The following is a 21,056-nucleotide window of genomic DNA, read 5'->3' as shown; positions in this document are numbered from 1 at the left end:
ATGGATTTTGGTTGCTAAGGTGTTCGACAATGGTTGCTAGGGAGGGGCTAGGAAGTGTTGAGGTGATTCATGATTGGCTGTTTGCTGCCCCGAGTCAAACGAGACCACCCTTGTGTTTCTATTACACTTCTATCCGGAGATATCCCTTTGATGTCTTTCATTAGAAGTCTATGGGACTTGTTGCTAAGGTGCTCTAAATTGTTGCTAGGGCGTGGCTTGATAGATTGAAAATGATCCTGAGAGACTGATTGGTCGTCTGAGTAAAATGAGCCCGCCCTCTCGTCTCTATGACACTGTGATCCAGAGCTATGTTCAATACAAAATTCCTATGCCATTTCATTTCATGGGCCGTCCTACACCATTATAAGTCAATTGGGGCATTTTTGGGCAGCTCCTGCCCCTAGGGGTGCAACTTTTACCCCATATTGAGGTATGCTCTTACAGAGCCTGCCAGCCTCTTCAAATGTGGCAAATCACACGTTTCTGTGAAATCCTCGATCGGAGCTGTGATGCGTCAAAGTTTGTCGCAATGTTAAGTCTATGGGATTTTTCGGCCGCTTTTTGCCCCTGGGGCAAATACTGTACCTCGATCGCTTATAAAAGTCATAGCACACGTGTCATCAATAGGCCGTTCGATTTGACACCTCATTCGTGGGTCTACGCCAAACGGTGCGGGAAGAGTTAGGTGCCGAAGTTTTGTACGGAGATATAAAAATAAAAATAAAAATAATAAGTATGTGAGATTACAATAGTGATGCTTTGCAAGCACCACTAACTAGATGGGTACATTTCCTGAAGAAAATGTGAGTGGTGCTTGCCGTGGCGAAACTCGTCAAACAGCATGCTGTAACTCGAAAAGAACACAAATCACGGTCGTAAATAAATCAACCCGGAATTCTGTACGATTTTCTGGTGCAGAAATATGTGATTTGTTACTCGGTTGCTAGGGTAAGCCCGTGTGGTTGCTATGCAGTTACCAAGGTAATACAATCACGGCTCCTTTCCATCCCGAGTGAAATAAGTCAACCCGGAAGTCTCTACGTTTTTCCGATGCAGAGATATGTGATTTGTTACTCGGTTGCTAGGGTAACCCCATCTGGTTGCTAGGCAGTTACCATAGTGATACTAATGAAGTGTCCTTGCCATCCTGATTGAAATAAGTCAACCCGGAAGTCTCTACGTTTTTGTGATGCAGAGATATGTGATTTGTTACTCGGTTGCTAGGGTAACCCCATCTGGTTGCTAGGCAGTTACCATAGTGATACTAATGAAGTCTCCTTGCCATCCTGATTGAAATAAGTCAACCCAGAAGTCTCTACGTTTTTGTGATGCAGAGATATGTGGTTTGCTAGTCGGTTGCTAGGGTAACCCCATCTGGTTGCTAGGCAGTTACCATAGTGATACTATTGAAGTCTCCTTGCTATCCTGATTGAAATAAGTCAGCCCGGAAGTCTCTACATTTTTCTGATGCAGAGATATGTGATTTGTTACTCGGTTGCTAGGGTAACCCCATCTGGTTGCTAGGCAGTTACCATAGTGATACTAATCAAGTCTCCTTGCCATCCTGATTGAAATAAGTCAACCCGGAAGTCTCTACGTTTTTCTGATGCAGATATATTGTATTTGTTACTCGGTTGCTAGGGTAACCCCATCTGGTTGCTAGGCAGTTACCATAGTGATACTAATCAAGTCTCCTTGCCATCCTGATTGAAATAAGTCAACCCGGAAGTCTCTACGTTTTTCTGATGCAGAGATATGTGATTTGTTACTCTGTTGCTAGGGTAACCCCATGTGGTTGCTAGGCAGTTACCATAGTGATACTTATCAAGTGTCCTTGCCATCCTGATTGAAATAAATCAACCCAGAAGTCTCTCTGATTTTCTGGTGCAGAGATATAGTTATTGCTAAACGGTTGCTAGGGTACTCTGTTTAGTTGCTAGGGAGTGGCTTGGCAGCTGCCAATCATGAAACTCCAAAGGCTGCTTGTCAGTATGAATGATATAAACCAACTCCCATGCCTCTGTGACATTCAGAATGGAAGATATCCCTCTATGGATTTTGGTTGCTAAGGTGTTCGACAATGGTTGCTAGGGAGGGGCTAGGAAGTGTTGAGGTGATTCATGATTGGCTGTTTGCTGCCCCGAGTCAAACGAGACCACCCTTGTGTTTCTATTACACTTCTATCCGGAGATATCCCTTTGATGTCTTTCATTAGAAGTCTATGGGACTTGTTGCTAAGGTGCTCTAAATTGTTGCTAGGGCGTGGCTTGATAGATTGAAAATGATCCTGAGAGACTGATTGGTCGTCTGAGTAAAATGAGCCCGCCCTCTCGTCTCTATGACACTGTGATCCAGAGCTATGTTCAATACAAAATTCCTATGCCATTTCATTTCATGGGCCGTCCTACACCATTATAAGTCAATTGGGGCATTTTTGGGCAGCTCCTGCCCCTAGGGGTGCAACTTTTACCCCATATTGAGGTATGCTCTTACAGAGCCTGCCAGCCTCTTCAAATGTGGCAAATCACACGCTTCTGTGAAATCCTCGATCGGAGCTGTGATGCGCCAAAGTTTGTCGCAATGTTAAGTCTATGGGATTTTTCGGCCGCTTTTTTGCCCCTGGGGCAAATACTGTACCTCGATCGCTTATAAAAGTCATAGCACACGTGTCATCAATAGGCCGTTCGATTTGACACCTCATTCGTGGGTCTACGCCAAACGGTGCGGAAGAGTTAGGTGCCGAAGTTTTGTACGGAGATATAAAAATAAAAATAAAAATAATAAGTATGTGAGATTACAATAGTGATGCTTTGCAAGCACCACTAACTAGATGGGTACATTTCCTGAAGAAAATGTGAGTGGTGCTTGCCGTGGCGAAACTCGTCAAACAGCATGCTGTAACTCGAAAAGAACACAAATCACGGTCGTAAATAAATCAACCCGGAATTCTGTACGATTTTCTGGTGCAGAAATATGTGATTTGTTACTCGGTTGCTAGGGTAAGCCCGTGTGGTTGCTATGCAGTTACCAAGGTAATACAATACGCGGCTCCTTTCCATCCCGAGTGAAATAAGTCAACCCGGAAGTCTCTACGTTTTTCCGATGCAGAGATATGTGATTTGTTACTCGGTTGCTAGGGTAACCCCATCTGGTTGCTAGGCAGTTACCATAGTGATACTAATGAAGTGTCCTTGCCATCCTGATTGAAATAAGTCAACCCGGAAGTCTCTACGTTTTTGTGATGCAGAGATATGTGATTTGTTACTCGGTTGCTAGGGTAACCCCATCTGGTTGCTAGGCAGTTACCATAGTGATACTAATGAAGTGTCTTTGCCATCCTGATTGAAAAAAGTCAACCCGGAAGTCTCTACGTTTTTGTGATGCAGAGATATGTGGTTTGCTAGTTGGTTGCTAGGGTAACCCCATCTGGTTGCTAGGCAGTTACCATAGTGATACTAATGAAGTCTCCTTGCCATCCTGATTGAAATAAGTCAACCCAGAAGTCTCTACGTTTTTGTGATGCAGAGATATGTGGTTTGCTAGTCGGTTGCTAGGGTAACCCCATCTGGTTGCTAGGCAGTTACCATAGTGATACTAGTCAAGTGTCCTTGCCATCATGATTGAAATAAGTCAACCCGGAAGTCTCTACGTTTTTCCGATGCAGAGATATGTGATTTGTTACTCTGTTGCTAGGGTAACCCCATGTGGTTGATAGGCAGTTACCGTAGTGATACTTATGAAGTGTCCTTGCCATCCTGATTGGAATAAATCAACCCAGAAGTCTCTCTGATTTTCTGGTACAGAGATATAGTTGTAGCTAAACGGTTGCTAGGGTACTCTGTTTAGTTGCTAGGGAGTGGCTTGGCAGCTGCCAATCGTGAAACTTCAAAGGCTGCTTGTCAGTATGAGTGATATAAACCAACTCCCATAACTCTGTGACATTCAGAATCGAAGATATGCCTCTATGGATTTTGGTTGCTAAGGTGCTCGACAATGGTTTCTAGGGAGGGGCTAGGAAGTATTGAGGTGATTCATGATTGGCTGTTTGCTGCCCCGAGTCAAACGAGACCACCCTTGTGTTTCTATGACACTTCTATCCAGAGATATCCCTTTGATGTCTTTCATTAGAAGTCTATGGGACTTGTTGCTAAGGTGCTTTAAATTGTTGTTAGGGCGTGGCTTGATAGCTTCACAATGATCCCGAGAGACTGATTGGTCATCTGAGTAAAATGAGGCCGCCCCCTTGTCTGTATGACACTGTGATCCAGAGCTATGTTCAATACAAAATCCCTATGCCATTTCATTTCATGGGCCGTCCTACACCATTGTAAGTCAATTGGGGCAAATTTGGGCAGCTCCTGCCCCCCAGGGGTGCAACTTTTACCCCATATTGAGGCATGCTCTTACAGAGCCTGCCAGCCTCTTCAAATGTAGCAAATCACACGTTTCTGCGAAATCCTCGGTCGGAGCTGTGACGCGTCAAAGTTTGTCGCAATGTTAAGTCTATGGGATTTTTCGGCCGCTTTTTTGCCCCTGGGGCAAATACCGTACCCCCAATCGCTTATAAAAGTCATAGCACACGTGTCCTCAATAGGCCGTTCGATTTGATACCTCATTCGTGGGTCTACGCCAAACGGTGCGGGACGAGTTAGGTGCCGAAATTTTGTACGGAGATATAATAAAAAAAATTAGATAGGTAAATTTCCTGAAGAAAATGTGAGTGGTGCTTGTCGTGGCAAAACTCGTCAAACAGCATGTTATAACTTGAAAAGAACAAAAATTACGGTCATAAATAAATCAACCCAGAAGTCTGTATGATTTTCTGGTGCAGAAATATGTGATTTGTTACTCGGTTGCTAGGGTAACCCCATGTGGTTGCTAGGCAGTTACCATAGTGATACTAATCAAGTCTCCTTTCCATCCTGAGTGAAATAAGCCAACCCGGAAGTCTGTAGTGTTTTCTGGTGCAGAGATATGTGATTTGTAACTCGGTTGCTAGGATAACCCCATGTGGTTGCTAGGCAGTTACCATAGTGATACTAATGAAGTCTCCTTGCCATCCTGATTGAAATAAGTCAACCCGGAAGTCTCTACGTTTTTCTGATGCAGAGATATGTGATTTGTTACTCGGTTGCTAGGGTAACCCCATCTGGTTGCTAGGCAGTTACCATAGTGATACTAATAAAGTCTCCTTGCCATCCTGATTGAAATAAGTCAACCCGGAAGTCTGTAGTGTTTTCTGGTGCAGAGATATCTGATTTGTTACTCGGTTGCTAGGGTAACCCCATGTGGTTGCTAGGCAGTTACCATAGTGATACTAATCAAGTCTCCTTTCCATCCTGAGTGAAATAAGCCAACCCGGAAGTCTGTAGTGTTTTCTGGTGCAGAGATATGTGATTTGTAACTCGGTTGCTAGGATAACCCCATGTGGTTGCTAGGCAGTTACCATAGTGATACTAATGAAGTCTCCTTGCCATCCTGATTGAAATAAGTCAACCCGGAAGTCTCTACGTTTTTCTGATGCAGAGATATGTGATTTGTTACTCGGTTGCTAGGGTAACCCCATCTGGTTGCTAGGCAGTTACCATAGTGATACTAATAAAGTCTCCTTGCCATCCTGATTGAAATAAGTCAACCCGGAAGTCTCTACGTTTTTGTGATGCAGAGATATGTGATTTGTTACTCGGTTGCTAGGGTAACCCCAACTGGTTTCTAGGCAGTTACCATAGTGATACTAATCAAGTCTCTTTGCCATCCTGATTGAAATAAGTCAACCCGGAAGTATCTACGTTTTTGTGATGCAGAGATATAAAATTTGTTAGTCGGTTGCTAGGGTAACCTCATCTGGTTGCTAGGCAGTTACCATAGTGATACTAATGAAGTCTCCTTGCCATCCTGATTGAAATAAGTCAACCCTAAGTCTCTAAGTTTTTGTGATGCAGAGATATGTGCTTTGCTAGTCGGTTGCTAGGGTAACCCCATCTGGTTGCTAGGCAGTTACCATAGTGATACTAATGAAGTCTCCTTGCCATCCTGATTGAAATAAGTCAACCCGGAAGTCTCTATGTTTTTCTGATGCAGAGATATGTGATTTGTTACTCGGTTGCTAGGGTAACCCCATCTGGTTGCTAGGCAGTTACCATAGTGATAATAATCAAGTCTCCTTGCCATCCTGATTGAAATAAGTCAACCCGGAAGTCTCTACGTTTTTCTGATGCAGAGATATGTGATTTGTTACTCTGTTGCTAGGGTAACCCCATCTGGTGCTAGGCAGTTACCATAGTGATACTAATCAAGTCTCCTTGCCATCCTGATTGAAATAAATCAACCCAGAAGTCTCTCTGATTTTCTGGTGCAGAGATATGTGATTTGTTACTCGGTTGCTAGGGTAACCCCATCTGGTTGCTAGGCAGTTACCATAGTGATACTTATCAAGTGTCCTTGCCATCCTGATTGAAATAAATCAACCCAGAAGTCTCTCTGATTTTCTGGTGCAGAGATATAGTTATTGCTAAACGGTTGCTAGGGTACTCTGTTTAGTTGCTAGGGAGTGGCTTGGAAGCTGCCAATCATGAAACTCCAAAGGCTGCTTGTTAGTATGAATGATATAAACCAACTCCCATGCCTCTGTGACATTCAGAATGGAAGATATCCCTCTATGGATTTTGGTTGCTATGGTGCTCGACAATGGTAGCTAGGAAGGGGCTAGGAAGTGTTGAGGTGATTCATGATTGGCTGTTTGCTGCCCCGAGTCAAACGAGACCACCCTTGTGTTTCTATGACACTTCTGTCCGGAGATATCCCTTTGATGTCTTTCATTAGAAGTCTATAGGACTTGTTGCTAAGGTGCTCTAAATTGTTGCTAGGGCGTGGCTTGATAGATTCAAAATGATCCTGAGAGACTGATTGGTCGTCTGAGTAAAATGAGGCCGCCCCCTTGTCTGTACGACACTGTGATCCAGAGCTATGTTCAATACAAAATCCCTATGCCATTTCATTTCATGGGCCGTCCTACACCATTGTAAGTCAATTGGGGCAAATTTGGGCAGCTCTTGCCCCCCAGGGGTGCAACTTTTACACCATATTGAGGCATGCTCTTACAGAGCCTGCCAGCCTCTTCAAATGTAGCAAATCACACGTTTCTGCGAAATCCTCGGTCGGAGCTGTGACGCGTCAAAGTTTGTCGCAATGTTAAGTCTATGGGATTTTTCGGCCGCTTTTTTGCCCCTGGGGCAAATACCGTACCCCCAATCGCTTATAAAAGTCATAGCACACGTGTCCTCAATAGGCCGTTCGATTTGACACCTCATTCGTGGGTCTATGCCAAAGGGTGCGGGACGAGTTAGGTGCCGAAATTTTGTACGGAGATATAATAAAAAAAAGTAGATAGGTACATTTCCTGAAGAAAATGTGAGTGGTGCTTGTCGTGGCAAAACTCGTCAAACAGCATGTTATAACTTGAAAAGAACAAAAATTACGGTCATAAATAAATCAACCCAGAAGTCTGTATGATTTTCTGGTGCAGAAATATGTGATTTGTTACTCGGTTGCTAGGGTAACCCCATGTGGTTGCTAGGCAGTTACCATAGTGATACTAATGAAGTCTCCTTGCCATCTTGATTGAAATAAGTCAACCCGGAAGTCTCTACGTTTTTGTGATGCAGAGATATGTGATTTGTTACTCGGTTGCTAGGGTAACCCCATCTGGTTGCTAGGCAGTTACCATAGTGATACTAATCAAGTCTCCTTTCCATCCTGAGTGAAATAAGTCAACCCGGAAGTCTGTAGTGTTTTCTGGTGCAGAGATATCTGATTTGTTACTCGGTTGCTAGGGTAACCCCATGTGGTTGCTAGGCAGTTACCATAGTGATACTAATGAAGTCTCCTTGCCATCCTGATTGAAATAAGTCAACCCAGAAGTCTCTACGTTTTTGTGATGCAGAGATATGTGATTTGTTACTCGGTTGCTAGGATAACCCCATCTGGTTGCTAGGCAGTTACCATAGTGATACTAATAAAGTCTCCTTGCCATCCTGATTGAAATAAGTCAACCCGGAAGTCTCTACTTTTTTCTGATGCAGAGATATGTGATTTGTTGCTCGGTTGCTAGGGTAACCCCATCTGGTTGCTAGGCAGTTACCATAGTGATACTAATGAAGTGTCTTTGCCATCCTGATTGAAATAAGTCAACCCGGAAGTCTCTACGTTTTTGTGATGCAGAGATATGTGATTTGTTAGTCGGTTGCTAGGGTAACCCCATCTGGTTGATAGGCAGTTACCATAGTGATACTAATGAAGTGTCCTTGCCATCCTGATTGAAATAAGTCAACCCGAAGTCTCTACGCTTTTGTGATGCAGAGATATGTGATTTGCTAGTCGGTTGCTAGGGTAACCTCATCTGGTTGCTAGGCAGTTACCATAGTGATACTAATGAAGTCTCCTTGCCATCCTGATTGAAATAAGTCAACCCGAAGTCTCTACATTTTTGTGATGCAGAGATATGTGATTTGTTACTCGGTTGCTAGGGTAACCCCATCTGGTTGCTAGGCAGTTACCATAGTGATACTAATCAAGTCTCCTTTGCCATCCTGAGTGAAATAAGTCAACCCGAAGTCTGTAGTGTTTTCTGGTGCAGAGATATGTGATTTGTTACTCGGTTGCTAGGGTAACCCCATGTGGTTGCTAGGCAGTTACCATAGTGATACTAATGAAGTCTCCTTGCCATCCTGATTGAAATAAGTCAACCCGAAGTCTCTACGTTTTTGTGATGCAGAGATATGTGATTTGTTACTCGGTTGCTAGGGTAACCCCATCTGGTTGCTAGGCAGTTACCATAGTGATACTAATCAAGTCTCCTTTCCATCCTGAGTGAAATAAGTCAACCCGGAAGTCTGTAGTGTTTTCTGGTGCAGAGATATCTGATTTGTTACTCGGTTGCTAGGGTAACCCCATGTGGTTGCTAGGCAGTTACCATAGTGATACTAATGAAGTCTCCTTGCCATCCTGATTGAAATAAGTCAACCCGGAAGTCTCTACGTTTTTGTGATGCAGAGATATGTGATTTGTTACTCGGTTGCTAGGGTAACCCCATCTGGTTGCTAGGCAGTTACCATAGTGATACTAATCAAGTCTCCTTTCCATCCTGAGTGAAATAAGTCAACCCGAAGTCTGTAGTGTTTTCTGGTGCAGAGATATGTGATTTGTTACTCGGTTGCTAGGGTAACCCCATGTGGTTGCTAGGCAGTTACCATAGTGATACTAATGAAGTCTCCTTGCCATCCTGATTGAAATAAGTCAACCCGGAAGTCTCTACGTTTTTGTGATTCAGAGATATGTGATTTGTTACTCGGTTGCTAGGGTAACCCCATCTGGTTGCTAGGCAGTTACCATAGTGATACTAATAAAGTCTCCTTGCCATCCTGATTGAAATAAGTCAACCCGGAAGTCTCTACGTTTTTCTGATGCAGAGATATGTGATTTGTTACTCGGTTGCTAGGGTAACCCCATCTGGTTGCTAGGCAGTTACCATAGTGATACTAATGAAGTGTCTTTGCCATCCTGATTGAAATAAGTCAACCCGGAAGTCTCTACGTTTTTGTGATGCAGAGATATGTGATTTGCTAGTCGGTTGCTAGGGTAACCTCATCTGGTTGCTAGGCAGTTACCATAGTGATACTAATGTAGTCTCCTTGCCATCCTGATTGAAATAAGTCAACCAGGAAGTCTCTACGTTTTTGTGATGCAGAGATACGTGATTTGTTAGTCGTCTGCTAGGGTAACCCCATCTGGTTGCTAGGCATTTACCATAGTGATACTAATGAAGTCTCCTTGCCATCCTGATTGACATAAATCAACCCGGAAGTCTCTACGTTTTTGTGATGCAGAGATATGCGATTTGTTACTCGGTTGCTAGGGTAACCCCATCTGGTTGATAGGCAGTTACCATAGTGATACTAATGAAGTGTCCTTGCCATCCTGATTGAAATAAGTCAACCCGGAAGTCTCTACGTTTTTGTGATGCAGAGATATGTGATTTGCTAGTCGGTTGCTAGGGTAACCTCATCTGGTTGCTAGGCAGTTACCATAGTGATACTAATGTAGTCTCCTTGCCATCCTGATTGAAATAAGTCAACCAGGAAGTCTCTACGTTTTTGTGATGCAGAGATATGCGATTTGTTACTCGGTTGCTAGGGTAACCCCATCTGGTTGCTAGGCAGTTACCATAGTGATACTAGTGAAGTGTCCTTGCCATCCTGATTGAAATAAGTCAACCTGGAAGTCTCTACGTGTTTGTGATGCAGAGATACGAGATTTGTAACTCGGTTGCTAGGCAGTTACCATAGTGATACTAATGAAGTCTCCTTGCCATCCTGATTGAAATAAGTCAACCCGGAAGTCTCTACGTGTTTGTGATGCAGAGATATGTGATTTGTTACTCGGTTGCTAGGGTAACCCCATCTGGTTGCTAGGCAGTTACCATAGTGATACTAATGAAGTGTCCTTGCCATCCTGATTGAAATAAATCAACCCAGAAGTCTGTACTATTTTCTGGTGCAGAGATATTTGATTTGTTACTCGGTTGCTAGGGTAACCCCATCTGGTTGCTAGGCAGTTACCATAGTGATACTAATCAAGCCTCCTTGCCATCCTGAGTGAAATAAGTCAACCCGAAAGTCTCTACGTTTTTGTGATGCAGAGATATGTGATTTGTTACTCGGTTGCTAGAGTAACTCCATCTGGTTGCTAGGCAGTTACCATAGTGATACTAATGAAGTCTCCTTGCCATCCTGATTGAAATAAGTCAACCCGGAAGTCTCTACGTTTTTGTGATGCAGAGATATGTGATTTGTTACTCGGTTGCTAGGATAACCCCATCTGGTTGCTAGGCAGTTACCATAGTGATACTAATCAAGTCTCCTTGCCATCCTGATTGAAATAAGTCAACCCGGAAGTCTCTACGTTTTTCTGATGCAGAGATATGTGATTTGTTACTTGGTTGCTAGGGTAACCCCATATGGTTGCTAGGAAGTTACCATAGTGATACTAATCAAGTGTCCTTGCCATCCTGATTGAAATAAGTCAACCCGGAAGTGTGTACGTTTTTCTGATGCAGAGATATGTGATTTGATAGTCGGTTGCTAGGGTAACCCCATCTGGTTGCTAGGCAGTTACCATAGTGATACTAAGCAAGTCTACTTGCCATCCTGATTGAAATAAGTCAACCCGGAAGTCTCTACGTTTTTGTGATGCAGAGATATGTAATTTGTTACTCTGTTGCTAGGGTAACCCCATCTGGTTGCTAGGCAGTTACCATAGTGATACTAAGCAAGTCTACTTGCCATCCTGATTGAAATAAGTCAATCCGGAAGTCTCTACTATTTTCTGGGGCAGAGATATGTAATTTGTTACTCTGTTGCTAGGGTAACCCCATCTGGTTGCTAGGCAGTTACCATAGTGATACTAATGAAGTCTCCTTGCCATCCTGATTGACATAAGTCAACCCGGAAGTCTCTACGTTTTTGTGATGCAGAGATATGCGATTTGTTACTCGGTTGCTAGGGTAACCCCATGTGGTTGCTAGGCAGTTACCATAGTGATACTAATGAAGTCTCCTTGCCATCCTGATTGAAATAAGTCAACCCGGAAGTCTCTACGTTTTTGTGATGCAGAGATATTTGATTTGTTACTTGGTTGCTAGGGTAACCCCATATGGTTGCTAGGCAGTTACCATAGTGATACTAATCAAGTCTCCTTGCCATCCTGATTGAAATAAGTCAACCCGGAAGTCTGTACTATTTTCTGGGGCAGAGATATGTTGTTTGATAGTCGGTTGCTAGGGCAACCCCATCTGGTTGCTAGGCAGTTACCATAGTGATACTAATCAAGTCTCCTTGCCATCGTGATTGAAATAAGTCAACCCGAAGTCTCTACGTTTTTCTGATGCAGAGATATGTGATTTGTTACTCTGTTGCTAGGGTAACCCCATCTGGTTGCTAGGTTGTTACCCTAGTGATACTTATTAAGTCGCCTTGCCATCCTGATTGAAATAAATCAAGCCAGAAGTCTCTCTGATTTTCTGGTGCAGAGATATAGTTACTGCTAAACGGTTGCTAGGGTACTCTGTTTAGTTGCTAGGGAGTGGCTTGGCAGCTGCCAATCATGAATCTCCAAAGGCTGCTTGTCAGTATGAATGATATAAACCAACTCCCATGCCTCTGTGACATTCAGAATGGAAGATATCCCTCTATGGATTTTGGTTGCTAAGGTGCTCGACAATGGTTGCTAGGGAGGGGCTAGGAAGTGTTGAGGTGATTCATGATTGGCTGTTTGCTGTCCCGAGTCAAACGAGACCACACTTGTGTTTCTATGACACTTCTATCCGGAGATATCCCTTTGATCTGTTTCAATAGAAGTCTATGGGACTTGTTGCTAAGGTGCTCTAAATGGTTGCTAGGGCGTGGCTTGATAGCTTCACAATGATCCTGAGAGACTGATTGGTCGTCTGAGTAAAATGAGCCCGCCCCCTCGTCTCTATGACACTGTGATCCAGAGCTATGTTCAATACAATATCCCTATGCCATTTCATTTCATGGGCCGCCCTACACCATTATAAGTCAATTGGGGCATTTTTGGGCAGCTCCTGCCCCCCAGGGGTGCAACCTTTACCCCATATTGAGGTATGCTCTTACAGAGCCTGCCAGCCTCTTCAAATGTGGCAAATCACACGTTTCTGTGAAATCCTCGATCGGAGCTGTGACGCGTCAAAGTTTGTCGCAATGTTAAGTCTATGTGATTTTTCGGCCGCTTTTTTGCCCCTGGGGCAAATACCATACCCCCAATCGCTTATAAAAGTCATAGCACACGTGTCCTCAATAGGCCGTTCGATTTGACACCTCATTCGTGGGTCTACGCCAAACGGTGCGGGATGAGTTAGGTGCCGAAGTTTTGTACGGAGATATAAAAATAAAAATAAAAATAAAAATAAGTATGTGAGATTACAATAGTGATGCTTTGCAAGCACCACTAATAATAAGTATGTGAGATAACAATAGTGATGCCTTGCCTTGGCAAGCACCACTAATAATAAGTATGGCGAATAACAATAGTGATGCCTTGCCTTTGGCAAGCACCACTAATAATAAGTATGGCGAATAACAATAGTGATGCCTTGCCTTTGGCAAGCACCACTAATAATAAGTATGGCGAATAACAATAGTGATGCCTTGCCTTTGGCAAGCACCACTAATAATAAGTATGGCGAATAACAATAGTGATGCCTTGCCTTTGGCAAGCACCACTAATAATAAAAGTTCTTCCATTGAACTCATTTCAAGTTTCATTTCTTACATTTGGGATACAGTATGTGTACAATACAAATATTAATGTGTGATGTATAAAACACTAAAACATACTAATCATATTCAAATATGTAATTAAGAGCAACGTTCATCTTCATTAAAACAAGTAATATCTCAGTTATAAATATATTATAAATATCAAAGTGAAAACAACGTCACAACTCCGGCTCTGCAGGCGTTAAGCTACACTTTACTTTTAGCTCGCAATTAGGAAGTTAGGCTGTATCTCAGTAACGCATCGTCCTTAAGAACCAGGATCTGAGAGTTCATGCCAAGTTTGGTGACGTTTATAAAGACTTATATCTTTATAATGCCTTGACAGATTTATAAGAAAATTTGTATGTGTATTTCACATCGTGTCCTGATGGTATCTGAGCATTTGAGACAGCGCCACATGGTGGTCGAAAAGCTTAGTCAATTTAAACATTTCAGAAACAACAGCAGTATCTCCACAACAGATTCATGTGCTGATCAGTAGTTGTTATATGTGGCATAGTGAAGAGCAGATTACCCAAAAACAATAATTAATAAAAACTTCAATCCTTAGTATTATACAGCCCCAAAATGAAGCCAAGCTGACATTTAAAATATCATGCACTTGTGTAATCAGGTATAAATGGCATATAATGCATTCACCCAGACATTTTTGAAATTCACTTTTACAAAATGTAATTTCTTCAAAGCAAAGTTAAATAATAAAGTAGAAAAGAGAGCAGTAGTTTAGTACTCCAGATCAGTCTCGAGACCACATTTTGGAAGTCTTGGTTTCGTCTCGGAATCAACCGCATTTTTACTCGGTCTTATCTTGGTCTCGGACAATGAGGACTTGGATTTTATTTCAAGACTGGGCAAGACCACAACTGGGGGGATATTACTAAATTTCCTGCGCATTGTCTGATTGATTTGTTAGCATCATTACTGTGAGTGGATGTAAAACTTCCTGCTTCAGTAACTTGACTCATTTCCAATTTGAAATTTTTGTTACTGTTAACGGCTGTCACCCCTCCCCGCCCCCCCTTCACATGCACTCCAAGAAAGTGAATGCGGGAAGACAGGAGAAGAGACTGTGCTGTCTGAGATATGTCAGACTAATATTCTATTGATGACTATACATAAGATTCCATGAAAGTAATGCTTGTTTGTTTTGTAAAAGATTTATTGCATTAATATATTATTGAATAAGAATAACTAATAAAATTTAATATGTGACATTTCTGCACCAGCCCCATGATAGCATATGTTATAACATTCTACAGAAGGGTGACAAATGAAAGGAAAACACGTTTCATGGTTAAAAATGTATCGCCTGTCTAAGTAAACTTGACATCCTATATAACCTGATCAAATAATCACTAGACAAATAACTGCAGTATCAATAAATTCTTTCATTTTCTTTTGCAGCTCTTCGAAGGCCATTGGACTTTGAGATATATTTACATGTTATATTAATCATATTCATATTGAATAAATTGCTTATCAGTTGAGATGGGAATGCTAGATATGATATAACTGCATAACTTGAAAACATCACCTTCATCACGCGGTGTGCAAGAATAGCGTTCAGTTCTGTGCCTGGAGCATTGTGGGTAAGTATCTGTGCAATTGCGCTGCTCAAGCTCAAGGTGCTTTTTTATATCACATTTGACACTGTTAGAAAGGTTGAGCATATTTGCTGAAAAAACATCATGCAATAATGTGAAAACCGGTCTCTAGCGTGCAAGCAAATGTGAGTGGAAATTACTGCGCGTGTGAATGTATAAAATTATTTGGTGGCACTAAATGTCTGACACCTGACATCAAAGCTTATGAACTTATACCATCAGAATCCAAACTCTTTATGTGTCTAACCTCAAATACAAATTACGTTTTAAACTGTGGGGAAAAAACCTAATCTAAACACTAAAATCGTGGATGACTGACATGTACAAGTCTGGTTAAACAGTGAATTATTTTACTGGCTATCACGAAGCTACGTCACCTAGCAATGTGACAGGCTGCAAAACAATATACATGTGTGATGCAAAACACATGAGTAGATGCATTTATTAAATGCAAAAGATTGAGTTATCTAATAGCATATTTGCCTGACTTTTATGACAACTATTTTGGTGTTTCTACACTAGAGGGCACACAAAATTATTTTTGCCAGTGAGAAATACATGAACTGGGTTTGCATGTTATTTAAGACTGTGATGAAATTGAAAAAACGGAAGGGTGACCATATTCAAAACAGTGTTACTATGAATGCAAACTTTAATACAGTGAAAAAGACACTCTATTAGCATAGCACACATATACATATACATATATTAAAGTGTTGTACTGTTGAATAACAAATTAAGATACAATTTATTCAGAATAACCACTTCAGATAAATAAATAAAAATGTCCAACATTCTTTTAAATTTCCATGTACTAAAATAAAATATTTGATGCCATGAGAGTTCCTTCATTGACTATTAATATTATTTTGAATGGAAGCAATTTTACCTGGTTGCAAAAAGTAGTCTGTTAATTTGCCTGATGAAGTTTCACCTTTTGCTGACCCTTCATGCATCTGCTTCTCACAGATCTCGACCTGGATGAAAGCATGGGGATTTTTGTTGCAAATCCTCTGTAAATTTTCGAAAACTTTCGATTGGATATTGTTTCCAATCAGCTTTAATTTGCTTCTGTCAAGCAACTGTTTGATGCTGAACACAACAGCGCATTGCGCGTTCCCGGAGAGATTGACAGGCAGGAATTTGGCCAATAGTTGCTGCAAGCCTCTTATAATTGACCAACTGGTGTGCGAGAAGGCGGGACTTACAAAGAGGGTTTAAAGCAGGGGTGCCCACACTTTTTTGTGTGATGATCTACTTTTAAATGACCAACTCAATAAGATCTACCAACTAAAAAAAAACACAGTTTCATTTAAAATAAGAAAATACTTGTTGGGACTACTGCATGTATTCCTCCATGGAATTCATCTTCTAATTAATAAAAAAATATATAATAATGTTCAATGTTGATATCATTCAGTTTTAAAACTAAACCCAAAACACCTACAGCACAATAGATTACAATAGCCAGGGCATTTACCTTATTCTGATGACGAGTAAATATTGACCAGGAGAGGTTGTTTATTCAGTTGCCATGACAACTAGCCTTCCAAGAACTTCTGAGAACAGAGCGCGAAATTGCGATGCTACTGCCCAGAATGAATGAGACAGTTCTCTTTCGAGAGGTTCTCTCGTATTGCGTAAGCTAGCTTACGCTACGGGAAAGATTCATCTTTTCTGAGATATTGAAGCCAAAAAATTATCCTTAATTTTGTATCCATTGTCAACGCAGTGCGGCAGCTGCAGACCTTGAGCGGGCTAGCTAGCGAGCTCATTGGTTGCTCTGCGGCAACTGCTGCAGCCTATAGACGAGCTTGGGCGAACTCGCATCCAATGAGAGGCGTCCGCGCGCTCACTGCATCAAAGCCCGCCAAAAAGGGCGTGACTAGAGTGCATATAAGCGTAGTTCGTAGGCTGGAACCCTGATTTTCATCTCTTCAGCGAAGCTCTTCACATCTCTGAACTGGAAGCCGCGTCGCCGTTCGAGGGGCATCTAGCAAGCGTGGACAGCGCTCGAAGAAGCCGGCCATCTTCGCCACCTTCAGCCATCCTGCGAGCTACGCCATCCGGCGACGTATCCTTTTTTAGAGCAAGCTAAGTTCCTCAGCGAACTTCACAAAAGAGTATCAAGCGTCTTTTTAAAGATGCCTCGCACTTCCTGCGGCTCATGCCGCGTTCCTCTCAGCGCCGGAGACCGACACATCATCTGCGCTCTCTGCCTGGGACTGGGGCATGCAGAGCTCGCCCTCGCTGATGGCGGATGCGACCTCTGCGAGGAGCTTCCGATGTCGACCCTGCGGGCTCGACTCGAAGTATGCAAAACTGGAGCTGCCACGCCGCCTTCTGTTTCGCCGCGCCGGAAGAAGCGCCGCTCCCAAAGGCTGCCGGAACCGGTTTTAGAAGCGACTGTCTCGCCGGAGCCCCTCCCTTGAGCATAGCGTTCACCCTTCCCGCCCCCCCGGGACGCGCAGTTGCCGCCGAGCGGCCGCACTTCTGCCACCTCGGAGAGCGAGGCAGAGGACAAAGGCTGCTGTTCCATCATGGCTTCGGACAGCGAGGAGTGGTCACAAGCCTCCTCAACGGCCCAAGAATCCAGCAGGACCCGCGCCGGAGTCGAAGGGGAACTGATACGCCTCCCCACACAGGCCGTCGACCGCCTCGGGCTCGAGTGGTCACCGCCCCCTGAGCAGGCTCCCAACAGACTCGACGGCTGTTTTCTTCAAAGCCGTCACCACGCGCGCCAGCGCCCGGGCCGCTCCCTTCCTGCCGGAACTCCACGCCGAGCTCTCTAAATCGTGGAGCAGCGCTCTCTCGGCCAGGACTCGATCCCACGTCTCCACCGCTCTCGCTTCAGTGGACGGCGCTGCCGAGAAGGGCTACTCTTCCATCCCCCTGGTCGAGGATTCGGTAGCAGCACACCTTTGCCCGCCCTCCGCGAGATGGCGGTCTAAACCAGTGCTCCCGTCTAAGGCCTGCAGAACTACTTCCGCCTGTGTTGGCCGGCCTATTCCGCCGCCGGCCAAACCGCATCTGCTCTGCATTCCATGGCCGTCTTGCAGATCCTCCAAGCAGACCTTCTTCGGGAGTGGGATGAGAGAGGCAGGCACCCAGAGGCTGTTACAGATCTAAGGAGCGCGACGGACCTCGCCCTTCGTGCCACCAAAGCTGCAGCCCAAGCTATAGGGAAGTGCATGGCCTCGCTGACTGTAACCGAGAGACACCTGTGGCTAAGGCTAGCCGACATGGGAGAAACTGAGCGCTCCACGTTCCTCAACGCGCCGCTCTCTCCGTCCGGTCTCTTCGGTTCCGCGGTAAGTGGCATTGTTGACCGTTTTCGAAGTCCAGAAAGCCACCCAAGCCATGAATCTCTTCCTGCCTCGCCCGCTAGCTCCTCTGCAGGCCGCCCACGTAACCAGCCTCCTGCACGAGCATCTTCACAGTGCCCAGCTCAACAAAGCCAGACTTCCCAGTGCCGACAGGGCGGCCGCCCCAGATCGCGCTCAGACAGCCGCCGTAGACCACCGCCCCCCCGCGGGCCTCGGCCTAAGATTGCGCTGAAACCTGAACAACCGAAGTCCTCCTAGCTTTGTTGAACAAGCGACGGCTCAGTCCGCCGCGGCGGACCACCGTCAAAGCTTAGCCCCTGTCAGTCCCCTTCTCTCAGGCTACTGCAGTGGTGAATTTAGCAGCCAACAAGCCGGTGACACTGCCCGCTTGCCTGCACTCAAACGCCGTTTTCACGGCAACCCAAATAAATCTTGTAAAGAGCAAACATGTCTTATGTGTAGAAAATGTGCCCACAACCCTGTGTTCAGCCCCTACACACAAGCATAACACATCCCGTGCCCCTATCAGAGCACGCTCTCATAAAGCGATTCACGAACCGCTCGAGCGTCAGAGTCAATGAAGACGCCCACAAATGCGTCTTGGCGCCCATTCTCTGGCCGCTCTGTCACACGACCAGCCCTATGTGTAGAAAACATGCCCACAATCCAGTGTTCACTTCTGCACACAAGCACTGCATGTCTCACGTCCCCACCAGAGCACGCACACATAAAGCGTTTACGAACCGCTCGAGCGCTAAAGTCAATAAATGCGCCCACGAATACGTGCGCGTGCCCATTCTCTGCCCGCTCTGTTACACGGCCAGCAAACATTCCTCTGTGTGTAAGTCCCATGCCCATGACTATGCTTGTGCATCACGTAACAGATGTGACTCTTTCCCCATTCATTCCAATCGGGAAGTCACACAAAACAGCCTGTTCATGCTGTCTGCGAGAAATCATGCATAAACACACTAAACGCGCTCACACATTTTGTTCAGCGCTCTGTGTGCGGCAATCAGAGCGAATTGGCCATTCACCCTCTAGCGTTACGCTTCAAAGCGTGGGAAGCTATTCCAGGGATATCCAAGTGGGTGTTAAGCACAATACAACAGGGCTATTTGCTACAGTTCGATCGCCGCCCTCCTCGCTTCAGAGCACGGCTCGAAACCACTGTGAACACGGAAGCAGCGTGCATGCTTCGTTCAGAAATAGCAAGCCTTCTGTGCAAAAGGGCCATAGAGAAAGTGCCACCCTCTCTGAGCGAGTCGGGCTTTACAGCCGTTATTTTCTTGTTCCCAAGAAAGACGGCGGCCTCAGACCCATATTAGATCTCAGGGTTTTGAACAAGGTGCTTGCAAAAAGACCGTTCGAAATGCTTACAATCAGGAAACTCCTCGCGCATGATGCGCCAGGGGACTGGTTTATTTCTCTCGATCTGAAAGATGCATACTTTCAGATTCAGATAAATCCCGTCACAGGCCATTCTTGAGATTCAGCCTGACGGCCAGGTTTATCAATACACCGTCCTTCCGTTCGGCCTGTCCTTAGCACCCCATACTTTCACGAAGTGCATAGATCGCGGCTTCGCACCCCTCGCGGAGTCAGGGTTTGCGAATTCTGAACTATTTGGACGACTGGCTGATTATGGCTCAGTCACATATGGAGCTTCTGTCTCACAGAGCAGTTCTCCTCAGCCATCTGAACAGTTTGGGTCTTGCAGTCAATTGGACCAAGAGCTCACTACAGCCCAGTCAGACAATTTCCTTCCTTGGGATAGAACTAGACTCCGTGGCAATGACGGCTCGCTTATCTACACAGCGCGCGCCGTGTTCATCGACTAGCCGCATCTTTTCAGATGAACAGCCTCACGCCTCTGAAGAAATTCCAGAGAGTGCTAGGTTACATGGCCTCAGCCGCAGCAGTACTTCAGCTGGGTTTACTGCACATCGCCCGCTTCAGCATTGGCTAAGCACCACGCGTCTCGCCGGGCTTGGGCCACAGGCCGCCAGCCCATCAAGGTGACTCAGACCTGTATATCAGCTCTGCAGCCCTGGACAGTGGCCGAATGGTATCAGCGGGAGTGACAATGGGAGCTGTATCTCGCCGAAAAGTCATCTCGACAGACGCGTCCAACACGGGTTGGGGCGCGGTCTGCGAGGGCTCTCCGGTTTTCGGCCTATGGTCAGTTCAGGAAATGCTCCTTCACATAAATTGTCTGGAAATGATAGCGGTCGAGTACGCGCTCGTGCGCTTTCTCCCGGTCATTCAGGGTCACCATGTCCTGGTCCGTTCGGACAACAGATCTGTGGTATCCTACCTAAACCGTCAGGGCGGTGTCAGATCCAGGAACCTTTTCCATCTGACGGAACGCATACTGAGTTGGTCCCAGTGCCACCTGCGCTCACTGAGGGCGACGCACGTGCCAGGCCACCTGAACGACGGCCCGGACAGACTGTCCAGAGACAATATTCCCCCAGGGGAATGGTCCCTGCACGCTCGAACAGTCCAGACATTATGGCACCTATTCGGCAGAGCAGAGATAGACCTCTTTGCGTCAGAAGAGAACTCTCACTGCCCGATATTTTTCTCGAAAAAAAGCGAGGACGCGCTGGCCCAGGACTGGCCCAGGCTCCCGCTTTACGCCTTCCCCCCGTCTCGCTATTGCCACAGGTAATGCAGAGGATCAGGGAAACGCGTCACTCGGTGCGCCTCATAGCCCCGTGTTGGGAGAATCAGACATGGTTCCCGGAGCTTACACAGCTGTCACTGAC

The sequence above is a fragment of the Xyrauchen texanus genome, chromosome 36, assembly GCF_025860055.1.
Source record: "Xyrauchen texanus isolate HMW12.3.18 chromosome 36, RBS_HiC_50CHRs, whole genome shotgun sequence".
Taxonomy (NCBI): Eukaryota; Metazoa; Chordata; class Actinopteri; order Cypriniformes; family Catostomidae; genus Xyrauchen; species Xyrauchen texanus.
This window is presented reverse-complemented; position numbering follows the sequence as displayed.